The sequence below is a fragment of the Schistocerca nitens genome, chromosome 1 (assembly GCF_023898315.1).
Source record: "Schistocerca nitens isolate TAMUIC-IGC-003100 chromosome 1, iqSchNite1.1, whole genome shotgun sequence".
NCBI classification, from domain to species: domain Eukaryota; kingdom Metazoa; phylum Arthropoda; class Insecta; order Orthoptera; family Acrididae; genus Schistocerca; species Schistocerca nitens.
In genome coordinates, this window is record NC_064614.1 from 411,284,907 (window position 1) to 411,297,094 (window position 12,188).

The following is a 12,188-nucleotide window of genomic DNA, read 5'->3' on the forward strand; positions in this document are numbered from 1 at the left end:
TTTGAGCCACTGCGTAGGATGGATAAACGAGAATTGATGAACAACAATTCTGTCGAAATTAGTGGTGAAGCATTTTCAAAGATTCCAGGCAGGTGTCAATGACGTACATGACTGGCTGCGAAATGCCAGTGACACTGGTGACGGTATGGTACGTGATGACGAAATTAACTCCGTTTGTTCGCCTGCAGGCAATGACGATAGTGTTTCTGGATTAGCTGACGAAGTCTCAGGCAAACATTATAATACAAACAGACTCAACAACGAAGCAGGCCAGAATAATGGTTTATTTCGAACTCCGGCAGGATCAGCTTCGGCCGAACCATTTCTGGTGAAACATCTACGTTATTGTGCTACAGGTCTGGCTGAAAAGAAACTTATTGGTTATTTTTGTGTAAAAGCTCGCTGTTTTTTTTTCCATATCTCGTCAGCATTTGTGTCATAATAATATCACGTGAAAATAAATATAACCTTTGTCTTTATAACATTTAATGTCTGTCGTTCAATTTTTTCCTGAATTTTCGAATTTACCGTATTGTTCATTATTCGGATGACCTACGCTCGCATCTAGTCCAGATATACGAGATTCCACTGTATGTCCAGTCATAGTGAGCATTAGACGTTATGGACGGTTTTACTAAATTGGTTTCTGTAATTCCATGTTGTTTCGGAAGAGCGGAACTGCGGCTGATCGATGGCTTGCAGAAATCAGATATCCAATAGCCGTAAATTTATCGAATGAATTTATTACGCTGCCAGTTTCATGCCTAGTTTGCACCATTTTCAGGCTCCTATTCGAGGAACGAGATAAGCCATCCAGTCGTTTGTGCTTATAAAGGAACCACTGTATCGAACTGATGTCCGTAGATATCTTGCAGCAGACGTGGTCCCTTCACACATCTAACGACAACTCAGGTGTTACGAGTTGTGAAGGGTCAACTCAGCTGCAACATTACGGAAACCATATTAATATATTGGTTCACACGTCTTGTGACAACTCAGATGTTAGATGTGTGAAAATATCTACGGAAACCAGTTTAACATATTGGTTCCTTTTGTAAGCACAGACGACTGCCTTGCTTATTTCGTTTCTTGTACAGGGGCCTGAAGATGGTGCCAATGAGGCACCTAAACTGATGGCACAGTAAAATCATTCGATGACTATACGGCTGTAGGATATCTAATTTCTGCAAGTTACTAATTTGGGGTCGAGTGGGCGACACGTAATTAATGTGTTCCGGTCCGTGACCTGATGCGTTTGATGACAGAGGGTACACCACTCAGCAAACATGCGTCGTATGACAGACGGCAGACTGAATCGGCGACAAGAGAGGCAGGGTGTGATGTAACGGGCCACGGGCCACGTGTGAGCCATTGTTTGGTGATCCGCAGGGAGGCGGTGACGCGAGAAGAGCCGATCTGATGGACCGCTGAGCCGTGACTGCCATTCACACCTGCCAGCGAGAGCCGCATCCGCTTAATGCGCAGTTGGCCGCGGGAGTGATTATTTGTCGCCAAAGCCCCGGCCTCTCGGCAGTGTAAGGACGCTCGCTGCCGTTTGTTGAACTGAGAAATGGTGTGACTTATCGCACGTATTACGGGAGACATGATGTCATTATGATGTTTGGGATGTCTATGGACTTTCGTGTCAGAAACAAACACTTAGAAGTAAGAACCGGGTGACACAGCACCACCACCTAAGGAGCATTTTTATAATAGCAGCTTACCGATTGATACGAAAGTAATGTGACTCGTCGCATCTGGTATACTTGCTGCCGTGATTTAATGATTCTTATAAATAATATGACTGTTCGCTGTTTCAGTATCTAATTATTTCCAGGCATGAAAATAATGTTTGGCTAACGAGGTGATTTTCATTTCAGAAATGCTGGCTGCAAATGCACGTTTATTGTATGTGCCTCAGTAGTATTAGTAAACCGAAACGTATTTATGTTGCGCAACAGTGAATAAATCACATCTTAGCTCACCTTATTTTATTTGACCTGTTTAGTGACTTAGTTTAAATTGATCTGTTTCTTCATTTAATGACCTTATGCATCATCTAATTACATATACAACATTATACATAAACAGAAGTATATATATATATATATATATATATATATATATATATATATATATATATATATATATATATATATATACGTTGGAAGTAGCGGGACACTAAACAGCGCACCAGCTGCATCTCACTTCCTAACTCTATACCTCCGTCTGTGAAGGCAAACAACTCGTAACCGTTTCACTGACTTACATCTCCTGAAGCCTTTAACCGCCAATCTATCAATACCGAAGCATTTTCAAGAGATCCTCACTATACTTGTGTCCTATGAATATATGCTGTTTCAAAACACATGTTACTGTATAAAACCCATCAAATACGAACTTCAACTAAAACGACGAAATCTAATATGGCGTTTCCCACTGCTCAGAACTCTATACGACCACGAAGGTCGATAGTACTTCAAAGGATCGAAACTGGCCGTGCACACGTTATAATGTCACAGAGCGGTGTCACCACTGTGTCCGCCCCCGGTCTAGCCGTCACGGTAGGTCAGCGTGTTCGGTCAGAGACCTGGTCGGCCTCTGAAATAAAAAACTGAGTTGAAGGATCAACAAACTAACTTGAACGGATGTCATGTGGCGTCCTCAACGACTACACACAACGATAAAAAAAAGTAGCTGAGTGGTCAGCGTGACAGATTGTCAATCCTCTGGGCCCGGGTTCGATTCCCGGCTGGGTCGGGGAATTTTCTCCGCCCAGGAACTGGGTGTTGTGCAGTCCTCATCGACTGCAGGTCGCCGAAGTGGCGTCAAATTGAAAGACTGGCACCCGGCGAACGGTCTGCCCGACGGGGGGCCGTAGCCATACGATTAAGTAAATAAATTACCACAGTGAGCAGAATGTCTCCCAAGTATTACTTGACAGTGCCGACCGCAGACCTGGCCGTGGCGGAAACCCACTTGGTCACGTTACTAGATACAAGTACGATCCATTTAAAGGTCGTACCCATTGTTACTTCGCAGTGCAAGCACGGAAAGTGAGCAGCCACGATGGCTTGTGGTCGGCATTATTATAGTGACGATAAAAAGGGGAAAGGCATGACTGCTGACGGGAAGGGTGGCGGAACGTGCAAGCAAAATTTTAAGGCTGGGAGGGTCGGTGGTGTGCAGATTACTGCAGGAGGGTCACAACACCGAGAAGAATGGGGTTCGGGTATTTGTCCCAAAGAAGAAGAACGAAGTTTACTCAATAAATATTGCTTTGACAATATGGAGAAGTCTGTTATTAGGCATCAGTTTGCGCGATATTATGAACAATAGAAGAATTAACCAACTTTGCGGAAACTTCACAGCGTCTGTCACCCAAATAGGACTTCAGGTCTAACGAAAGAACTCTCAGAAAAATCGTTCCGTCTATTTGATTTCGTTTTAAAAAGCGTTAAATAAACAAGTCGTCATATGAGAACGAGACGACAGTTTGAGAAAAAACATACTATAATAAATTTCAAAGAAAAAATGGAGCAAGCGAATTAAAGTGGTCAGTGACTTATTTAGGTAAAACGTACACTTTGAAGAAACGTTGTCAGAGGGTACGAGGAGTTTTGCCCAAAAAAAGCGCCGGTCAGTGTTTAATTATTCTGCAACGCAGAACATTTGGCTTGTAGGCGTGTAGTGCTCCACTGGAATGTATGCTTTTATTGCCTCCCGTCCCCGTTAGCCGAGCGTCAACACGCTGGTGTTGTCGCCTGACCAGGTCTTCAGTTCGCTTTGCAGTGTAATCAAAATGTCGTTGAAACCGTCTGAAAAATCAGCGTATATGTTTATGTTTGTAAGTGTCAGCGCCAGTATATACCGTTAATTGGTCACACGAGTTTTGCGGGTTTTATTCTTGACATTTTTCTTGAGGTAGTAGTCAGGGGATGACGGTTAATGGAACATTTCGTATCTACAGAGCCTGCACCTCTCTGTGTAAAGTATTACAATATACAAACAGATAAATATTTTTTGAATAACGATCTGAGTCTGGGGCTTCGGGCTACTTGAAAACACATGACATCGAAGACATCACAAGTAACTCGTAAATGAATTACTGGGCCGCGAGGAGTGGCCGCATGGTTTGAGGCGTCCTGTCACGGACTGCGCGGCCCATCCCGCTGGAGGTTCGAGTCCTCCCTCGGGCATGGGTGTGTGTGTTGTTCTTAGCCTAAGTTAATTTGAGTTAGTATAAGTAGTGTGTAAGTCTAGGGACCGATGACCTAAGCAGTTTGGTCCCTTAGGAATTCACACACATATGAACATTTGAACTACCGGTATTCCTCTGCATCCTTCTACCCCTTTCCCATCCACCACTTTCCCCACTTCCTCATTTCCGTCCTTCCGTCCTTCTTGTTACCCATTCATTCCTGCTCCGTTTCTTTGTTTCCCCACCCACCCCTCTCAGATTTCTTCCACGTTCTCATCCATCCTTCTTCTGATCTTTCTTCCGTGTTCATCTTTCCTACCCATCTCCCATTCATCCCTCTTCGTATTTTCCATTCCTTCCCATCCAGGCGTTCGTTTCCTTTCTTGTACTTTTGCTGAACGAGGTGGCGTGGTGGTAACACGCTGGTCTTGCATACAGGAGGACAGCGGTTCAAATCCCTCTGACCACCCAAACTCAGGTTTTCTGTGTTTGCTTAGTTATTTTGTCTGTTGAAACGAGGTGTCTGTCACGGATGTGTGCGTACATTTGACCTTCTGTGATATTATGCAGTGGTCATAGAATGAAGAGAAAAACAATATCGTCTCATGCATTTACTATGAGCATAATAATTCTCACGAATTTTACGGAGAATATTTGCGCCCGAAAGACTGTACAGTGCGAAATTAGAGTAGGTACTCTTTTAAAAGAAGCAAATATGTAACATTCTAGATTCAAGCTAGTAATTTAGTGCAAATTGACAAAAGTTGAAAGGGATTCTGAGCTAATGCGCGTAAGAGACGTGCAGGTCATCGCCAGAAATTTTCCACCATAGGAAGAGCCTTCCGTTGCCGCACGTGTCCAGTTTGCTAGACCGTAACTGGGTCGTGTCGACTTGTCACCGCCTTATAATCGATCACCGCGCCAAGCGCCGAGGCGGAAATAATCGCCGTAATAGCCCCTCGTTTATAGTTCTGGACTCTCCCTTATGTGACCTGGGTCCAGCCTGTTGTGCCACAGCATGGTCTCTACAAACATCCTGGTAGATCCTAGGGAGCAGAAGATGTTTCGCAATTAGCCTTTCTAGGGGTTGCGGAACAAAGAGAGACATTTGGTGTGGTAAACTAGGCAGCACAAGGGACCTGGTCAGCTATGCTGAAGAAGCAGCCATTCGTATCGTCATATACCTAAACTGAGAAGAGGTTTGATCAAATGGCTGTACCAGCAGTACTGAATTATTAGATATTAAAAACGTAAGTAGTATTTTAAACGAAACGACACACCACGGAAGAACTATCCGAGTGGAATGGAAATCTGCAGATATGATGTACATGCACAGACAAAAACATGATTTCCATTTCAGAAAAATTGGATGATTTAATCAACAGAAAGAGCTTCACAAATTGAGCAAGTCAGTAACGCAATGATCCCCCTTTCGGCTTGGCAATGATTGATAAAGTTGTTAGATGTCCTCCTGAGGAACATCGTGCCATTGTGTCCAACTGGCGCGTAAGATCGTCAAAAACACGAGATGGTTGGAGGGCCCTGCCTGCATTGCTCCAAACGTTACAGTTGTCTATAGATACGGCAATCTTCCTGGCCAAGATAGGGTTTCGGAAGCACGAAGACGAGCAGTAGAAATTCTCGCCGTGTGGGGGTGAGCCATATCTTGCTGCAGTGTCAGGCCAGGATGGCTTGTCGTGAAGGGCAACAAAACGGGGCGTAGAAAGTGGTCGACATACGTTACGCTGTAGAGGTGCCGCGGATGACAACCAAAGACATCCTGCTATGAAAAGAAATGGCATTCGAGGCCATCGCTCCTGGTTGTAGGGCCTTGTGATGGGCGACAAGCTGGTTGGTAACCCACCACTGTCTGGAACGTCTCCGGACACATCGTCGTTGGTCATCGGGGACCGGAATTTCATTGACTGAAATAGAATTATCTCCGGGGATGACTCCCGTTTCGAATTGAGTCCCGATGACCAACGATGACGTGTTGAGTTACGCCCCGGACGGCAGTGCTACACTAACCTGACTAGAGCTCGCCATACGGCCCGACAACCAGAGGTTGTCCTTCTCACAGGATCTGATTATCATCCGCGGCACCCTTACAGCACAGCGGTACGTCGTCGACGACATTCTACCCCCCGTTTTGTTGTCCTGCATTGCAAGCCATCCTGGACTTACATTTCAGCATGCCTGCACACTGCGAGAGTTTCTACTGCTTGTCTTTGTGCTTGCCACACCCTGCCTTGGCCAGCAAGTCGCCAGATCTCTGTAGGTTGACAATCTAACGCGCCAAATGGACAGAATTTGGTATGATATCCCTGAGGAGGACATCCAATAACTCTATAAACCAGTGTCAAGCCGAATAATGCTTGCATAAGGACCAGAGGCAGGCTAACTCTTTACTGACTCTCTTATTGTGTGAAGCTAATTCTCTTGAATAAATGATCCAGTTTTTCTGAAACTGTAACCATGTCTGTGCATGTATATCACATCTACCGATTTTCGTCCCATTAGGATAGCTCCTTCGTGATGCGTCATCCTTTTTTCGTATAGAAAAAAGAGTGTATTTGAATATGGCTATATTGTTGCTCAGAACTAAAGACACCTTTTGTTTTCTACCGGAATTCAATAATCATAAAACTTTTGCTCATTTAATATCTGAAGCCTGCACTAAAATCGAGGACACAAACTTTTCACAGGCTAAGATGCGTAAAATATGCGAATGCCTCCGTGGCGGACGGTAAGTTCAAATGGTTCAAATGGCTCTGAGCGCTATGGGACTCAACTGCTGTGGTCACCAGTCCCCTAGAACTTAGAACTACTTAAACCTAACTAACCTAAGGACATCACACACATCCATGCCCGAGGCAGGATTCGAACCTGCGACCGTAGCGGTCGCGCGGTTCAGGACTGCGAGCCTAGAACCGCGAGACCACCGCGGCCGGCGCGGACGGTAAGTGACCGATCAGAATATTTGCTCACCATAAATAGCAAAAAATGCATAAAACGAATCATTGCACCATAATCCCAGTGGGCAGTGCCATTCTGTTTTGGCTCCTCTAGCGGTGTGCTGTGGCGTGGAATTTCACTGCGTATCATGACTAAACATACGCGCATAATAATAATGGAAATGAAGTCCCATGCTTCTTCACAGAGCGTAGGGGAACGATGCGGGAGACCCGCACCGCTGTACTAGGCAAGGTCCTAATGGAGGTGGTTTGCCATTGCCTTCCTCCGACCGTAATGATGAATGATGAATGATCATGATGAAGACGATGTAACAGCACCCAGTCATCTCGGGGCAGGTGAAAATCCCTGACCCCGCCGGGATCACGTGCTCGGGGAGTGAGAACGTTACCACGAGCTGCGGACAATAATAATAATGTCGGATGGCGCAGTGGCTTGATGCAAGTCTTTCAGTTTGGACGCCACTTCAGCAACTTACGTGTCTCTGAGCTAATGGCATACGGTGTTCTCAGGCGGTCCCCATCGAGATAGTAACCGGGCCCGACAACTTTAAGTTCGGTAATCGGGCGAGAACTGGTGTGTCCAGCGTGGCTAGGCCGTTGGCAACAAAGTGGTAGTCACGTAATTTCAACTTTTCTGTGATGATACAAACTTGACGATTACCACTATTATTTGTCAAGAATGAAGGTCCCCACCGAGTTATTCTGTGGCTTCCGGATATAACTTAAGAGGACAGCCTGGACCCGGGGCAGGTCCTTCAGCAGGGCTAAGGCGAATGTACCTCCTCGCGCAACCGAGGCAGCGGCGCGCCTCCAGCGACCTCGTCGCGGTCGCAGAGTACGGCGGCGCCTTGGGTTTGGGAGCGCTCGTGCCGCCTCGATCTCGTCGTTTGTGCAGTGCTCACGGCTGCACGGCGATCCGCAGCGAGCTCTGCCGGAAGAGCGGCTCTTCCCCTTCCTCCTCCACGTCCGCCCACGCTTCCTCGCTGCGCTCCGTCTCCCCTACAATGCAAATTGCCCGGTACGGTCACTGCCGCCTTCTGTGCTAAGCGAGCGAACAGGAGACCACGGCGACGACGTCTCGAGCGGCTGAAATCGCCTATTGCACAGTCTAATTAACGAGCCCCCCAAAAATGTTTAGCACCGCCCTCATCGCATGCACTGTTTATGACTTTTTTTTATTTTTAACTGAAAACTTCCTCCCCAACTCTCTTGTGACCGCTGTAAATCGCTGTCTTTTCAATCGTGAAACGGTACAATGCTGCTCGTCGACATAGTTCAGTTTGCTAACATAGCTCGTAGGCTTTTGTCATACTTAGGCGATTTACCTTGTCACTTTACGACAAGAAATTTTGTCAGCACGGGAAATTGCCCGCCAACTGACGTACACAATAGCTGTATTGTTCAAATATTTTACAGTCGTCTTGGGTCCCAAAAAAATAGAAGATATGCGTTATAGCGGTCGTCCGCGATGAACAGCGTCTGTAATTTATGGCTTTCACATAAAATGCAGATTGACAATAGGAAGAAATGAGTGTCTGATACAGGAAAATTCATTTAGAATGTAAATTTAAGTGTGCGGAACTCCTTTCTGAGGATAAGTGTCTGGAAGGCACCCTTGTACGGAATTGGAACTTGTTTTGCTGTAGATAAATGATGAAGATAACGCGGCTAGATCGGGCAGTTAATAGACTGGATTTTCGAGGAAAGAAAAAAAATGTGGCACGTCTTCTCTAAAAGAAGGGATCGTTCCATCAGATACATCCTGAGGCATCAAGGAGTTATTAATTTGGTGGACGGATGTGTGAGGGATGGAAATTTCAGATGGAGGCCAAGGCTAGACAACATGTTCAAATGAATGTACACACATGAGCCAAAACATTATGGTCACATCCGTAATACAGCATTGGTACACCTACGAAACGCAATACCGCAGCAATTCTGCATGGCCGGATTCGACAAGTCACTGTTATATTTGTGGAGGTATGTGGCACCAGAAGTCTACGCACAGGTCACGCAGCTCCCATAAATGACCGGCCAATACTTTGTGTGCGAGGAACTGACGCCTCATGGTTCAAATAAGGCGACTATTGTAGCCAGTACATCATTGTGAAGTCAATATCATGCTGAAACTTCCTGGCAGATTAAAACTGTGTGCCGGACCGAGACTCGAACTCGGGACCTTTGCCTTTCGCGGGCAAGTGCTCTACCAACTGAGCTATCCAAGCACGACTCACGCCCCGTTCTCACAGCTTTACTTCTGCCAGTACCTCGTCTCCTACCTTCCAAACTTTACAGAAGCTCTCCCGCGAACCTTGCAGAACTAGCACTCCTGAAAGAAAGGATATTGCGGAGACATGGCTTAGCCACAGCGTGAGGGATGTCTCAATATCATGCTACTCGAAGCACTGTAACACTATTCTGGCCTTGTGACAGGGACAGTTATCCTTTTAGAAGATGCCACCGCTGGCGGGGAAGATATCAAGCATGAAGGGAATGCAGGTGATCCGCAGTAATTGTCACGTGTCCACTGCTGTTATGGTGCCTTACACTAGAACCACAGCTCCTATGGTAGCCCACTAGAATATCCCTCGTAGCATAATAGTGCCCCCACGCCTGTGTCCGTGGCACGGTCTATGTTCCGAACAGCTGTTCGCCGGAATGATGGCCCATCCGAACACTGCTACCGACGGGAGTAACAAGACAAGCGATTCTTCCGATTGACCGACACGTTTCCAGTGATCCACAGCCCACTGTCGATGATCTTGTGCCTACTGCAGCCGTAATTGACTGCATCTTTCGATCAGCATGCGAATATGTCTTCTGCCGTGGAACTCCAGCTCAAAAATTTGCGCTGAAAAGTCCGCTCCGAAATATTTGCGCCTGCGCGCCACATTGTACTCTGTCGTGAGATCTGACACAGATGCCCCTCCTATTCTGCTTTGCAAAGTGGGTGCGCCTCCGATCTGCATATTCTGAGGTGAGGCGTGGGCGTCTGACACCTTAGCGCCTACTCGTAGTTTCGACATCCTTTATTTTTCACAGACGCTCATGACAGTAGCGTGCAAGCAGCCGACGAGCCTCGCCGTTTCCTACCTGCTCATTCCCAGGCGCCGGACCTTAACAATCTGCTTTCGTCAAAGTCGCTGATATCAGTCGATTTCCCCATTTGGAGCCCGTATCTTCAATGGAATGAGTTTCCATTCGGCTCTGCTCCGGTTTTACAGTTTACTTACCGCGTCAAGTACCCGCAACGCCACGTGTCAGTATTAACCCCCGGACTACCATTTGGACGTATGAGCAGCCCCTTGATAGGTTAGCAGAGAAACATTGAGAATTTGCTGCATGTTATTGCTGTGTATGAATGTCCCCTGGTAAAGCGAAGCCTATTGGTGATTTGCGGAGTTATTATAATTACAGATTGCTCCTGTAGATTGTACTGCCCTCCAGTTTCATTGTTAATCCTCGTCTGCGTATTGTCGCGTCGAATTAATTAACGCCTGCCAGTTACCGGATTTGCATAGCGGGCTGCCGTTGCACCTCCCCGGACACGTCGTGTCAACGAATTGCATGCACGTATTGACGTTTACAACATCACAAAAAGTGCACCTGTAATCTGAGTTATAAACTTAGAGAGATGCTCCTCCACTGATGTATGTGTGTTTTCCGTACGCCTCGTAGATTTTGCGCAGTTACTTATGAATAACCTTGAATGGCCTACCACTCCCTGTGTTGGAAAATGAAATGGAGAGAAATGTTAATTTCATATCGTTACTTCTACTACGTGAATTACAATAAAGACACATTAATGTGTCCGGAAAAAAAAATGGCAAACGGTGAAATATCACGGCGGGCAGTGGTTATAAAAAAAATCGTTAACATCAGTCCCCTAGGACTTAGAAATACTTAAACCTAACAAACTTAAGGACATCACACACATCCATGCCCGAGGCAGGATTCGAACCTGCGACCGTAGCGATCGCGCGGTTCCAGACTGAAGCACCTAGAACCGCTCGGCCACAACAGCCGGCGGCAGTGGTGATAATGTTTGGACTCATCAGTGCAGCTATGGATACATGAACATACCCTGGGGTGGAGAGTTGCATCAAACGAGTCTTCGACCCAAAGACCCACGGCAGTAGCAGCAACAGCAACAATTTTAGGTAGCTCGAGCAGATTGCAACAGAAGTGCACTCTTTCTTTTTTGGAGGCAACTGAAAGGGCTGAGTCGACGCAGACAGGATGTACCCGTCTTCACACCATCAATTTGGCCTGCTAGATGCTATTGGAAGGCATCCGATTCCTCCCTTTAACATCATTTCCATAACCTATAAGAACACAAATACTACACTTTACTGCACAAAAAAAGGGTCAAATAGCTCTGAGCACTATGGGACTTAACTTCTGAGGTCATCAGGCCCCTAGAACTTAGAACTAACTAAACCTAACTAACCTAAGGACAGCACACACATCCATGCCCGAGGCAGGATTCGAACCTGCGACCGTAGCGGTTCGCGGTTCCAGACTGTAGCGCCTAGAACCGCTCAGCCACACCGGCCGGCGTACTGCACAAGTTTCCATCAGTTATTCTGACGAGTACTTACATGTTGTGAAAATAATGCATGGAAAATGTAATTTTTTTCCGCCACCATCCAGTACAGAGAATACGAGAGAGATTTTGATGTTAACAATCACATATGAGAAAAGTGTCGCTAAATAATCGTTCAGTGTCCGTTCGCTTTCGGTGCGTCAGAAGCCAGTGTCGTGTATTTTCGTGTGTGGTTGATGTCTGGGGAGTGGGCTGCCTGACAGACGGCAGTATCCCCCGTGCCACTTGCGGAGGGGGCGTTGCCCCGGCCAGTCACGCAGACGCAGAACGCCCGACACGCTACCCTGCACGCTTCCGGCTGCCGCGCGCCTTGCGGCTCTGGTCGTTGCTCTTAACGCTCCCAGCTGTAACAGCTGACACGGCCGCCAAACATGCCGTGTGCTCTCTCCGCCCCCGGCCGACAACT

At 46.6% G+C, this 12,188-nt stretch overlaps 1 protein-coding gene and 1 non-coding gene across 2 annotated transcripts in view; one reads left to right on the forward strand and one right to left on the reverse strand.

Moving 5' to 3' along the window:
- The window catches only part of LOC126249766 (uncharacterized), a 1,113,531-nt gene that overhangs the window by 232,742 nt on the left and 868,601 nt on the right, over positions 1 to 12,188 (forward strand).
- Trnas-cga (transfer RNA serine (anticodon CGA)) lies at positions 9,328 to 9,402 on the reverse strand. The gene has a single exon. It is a non-coding gene; the product is annotated as a tRNA-Ser (tRNA).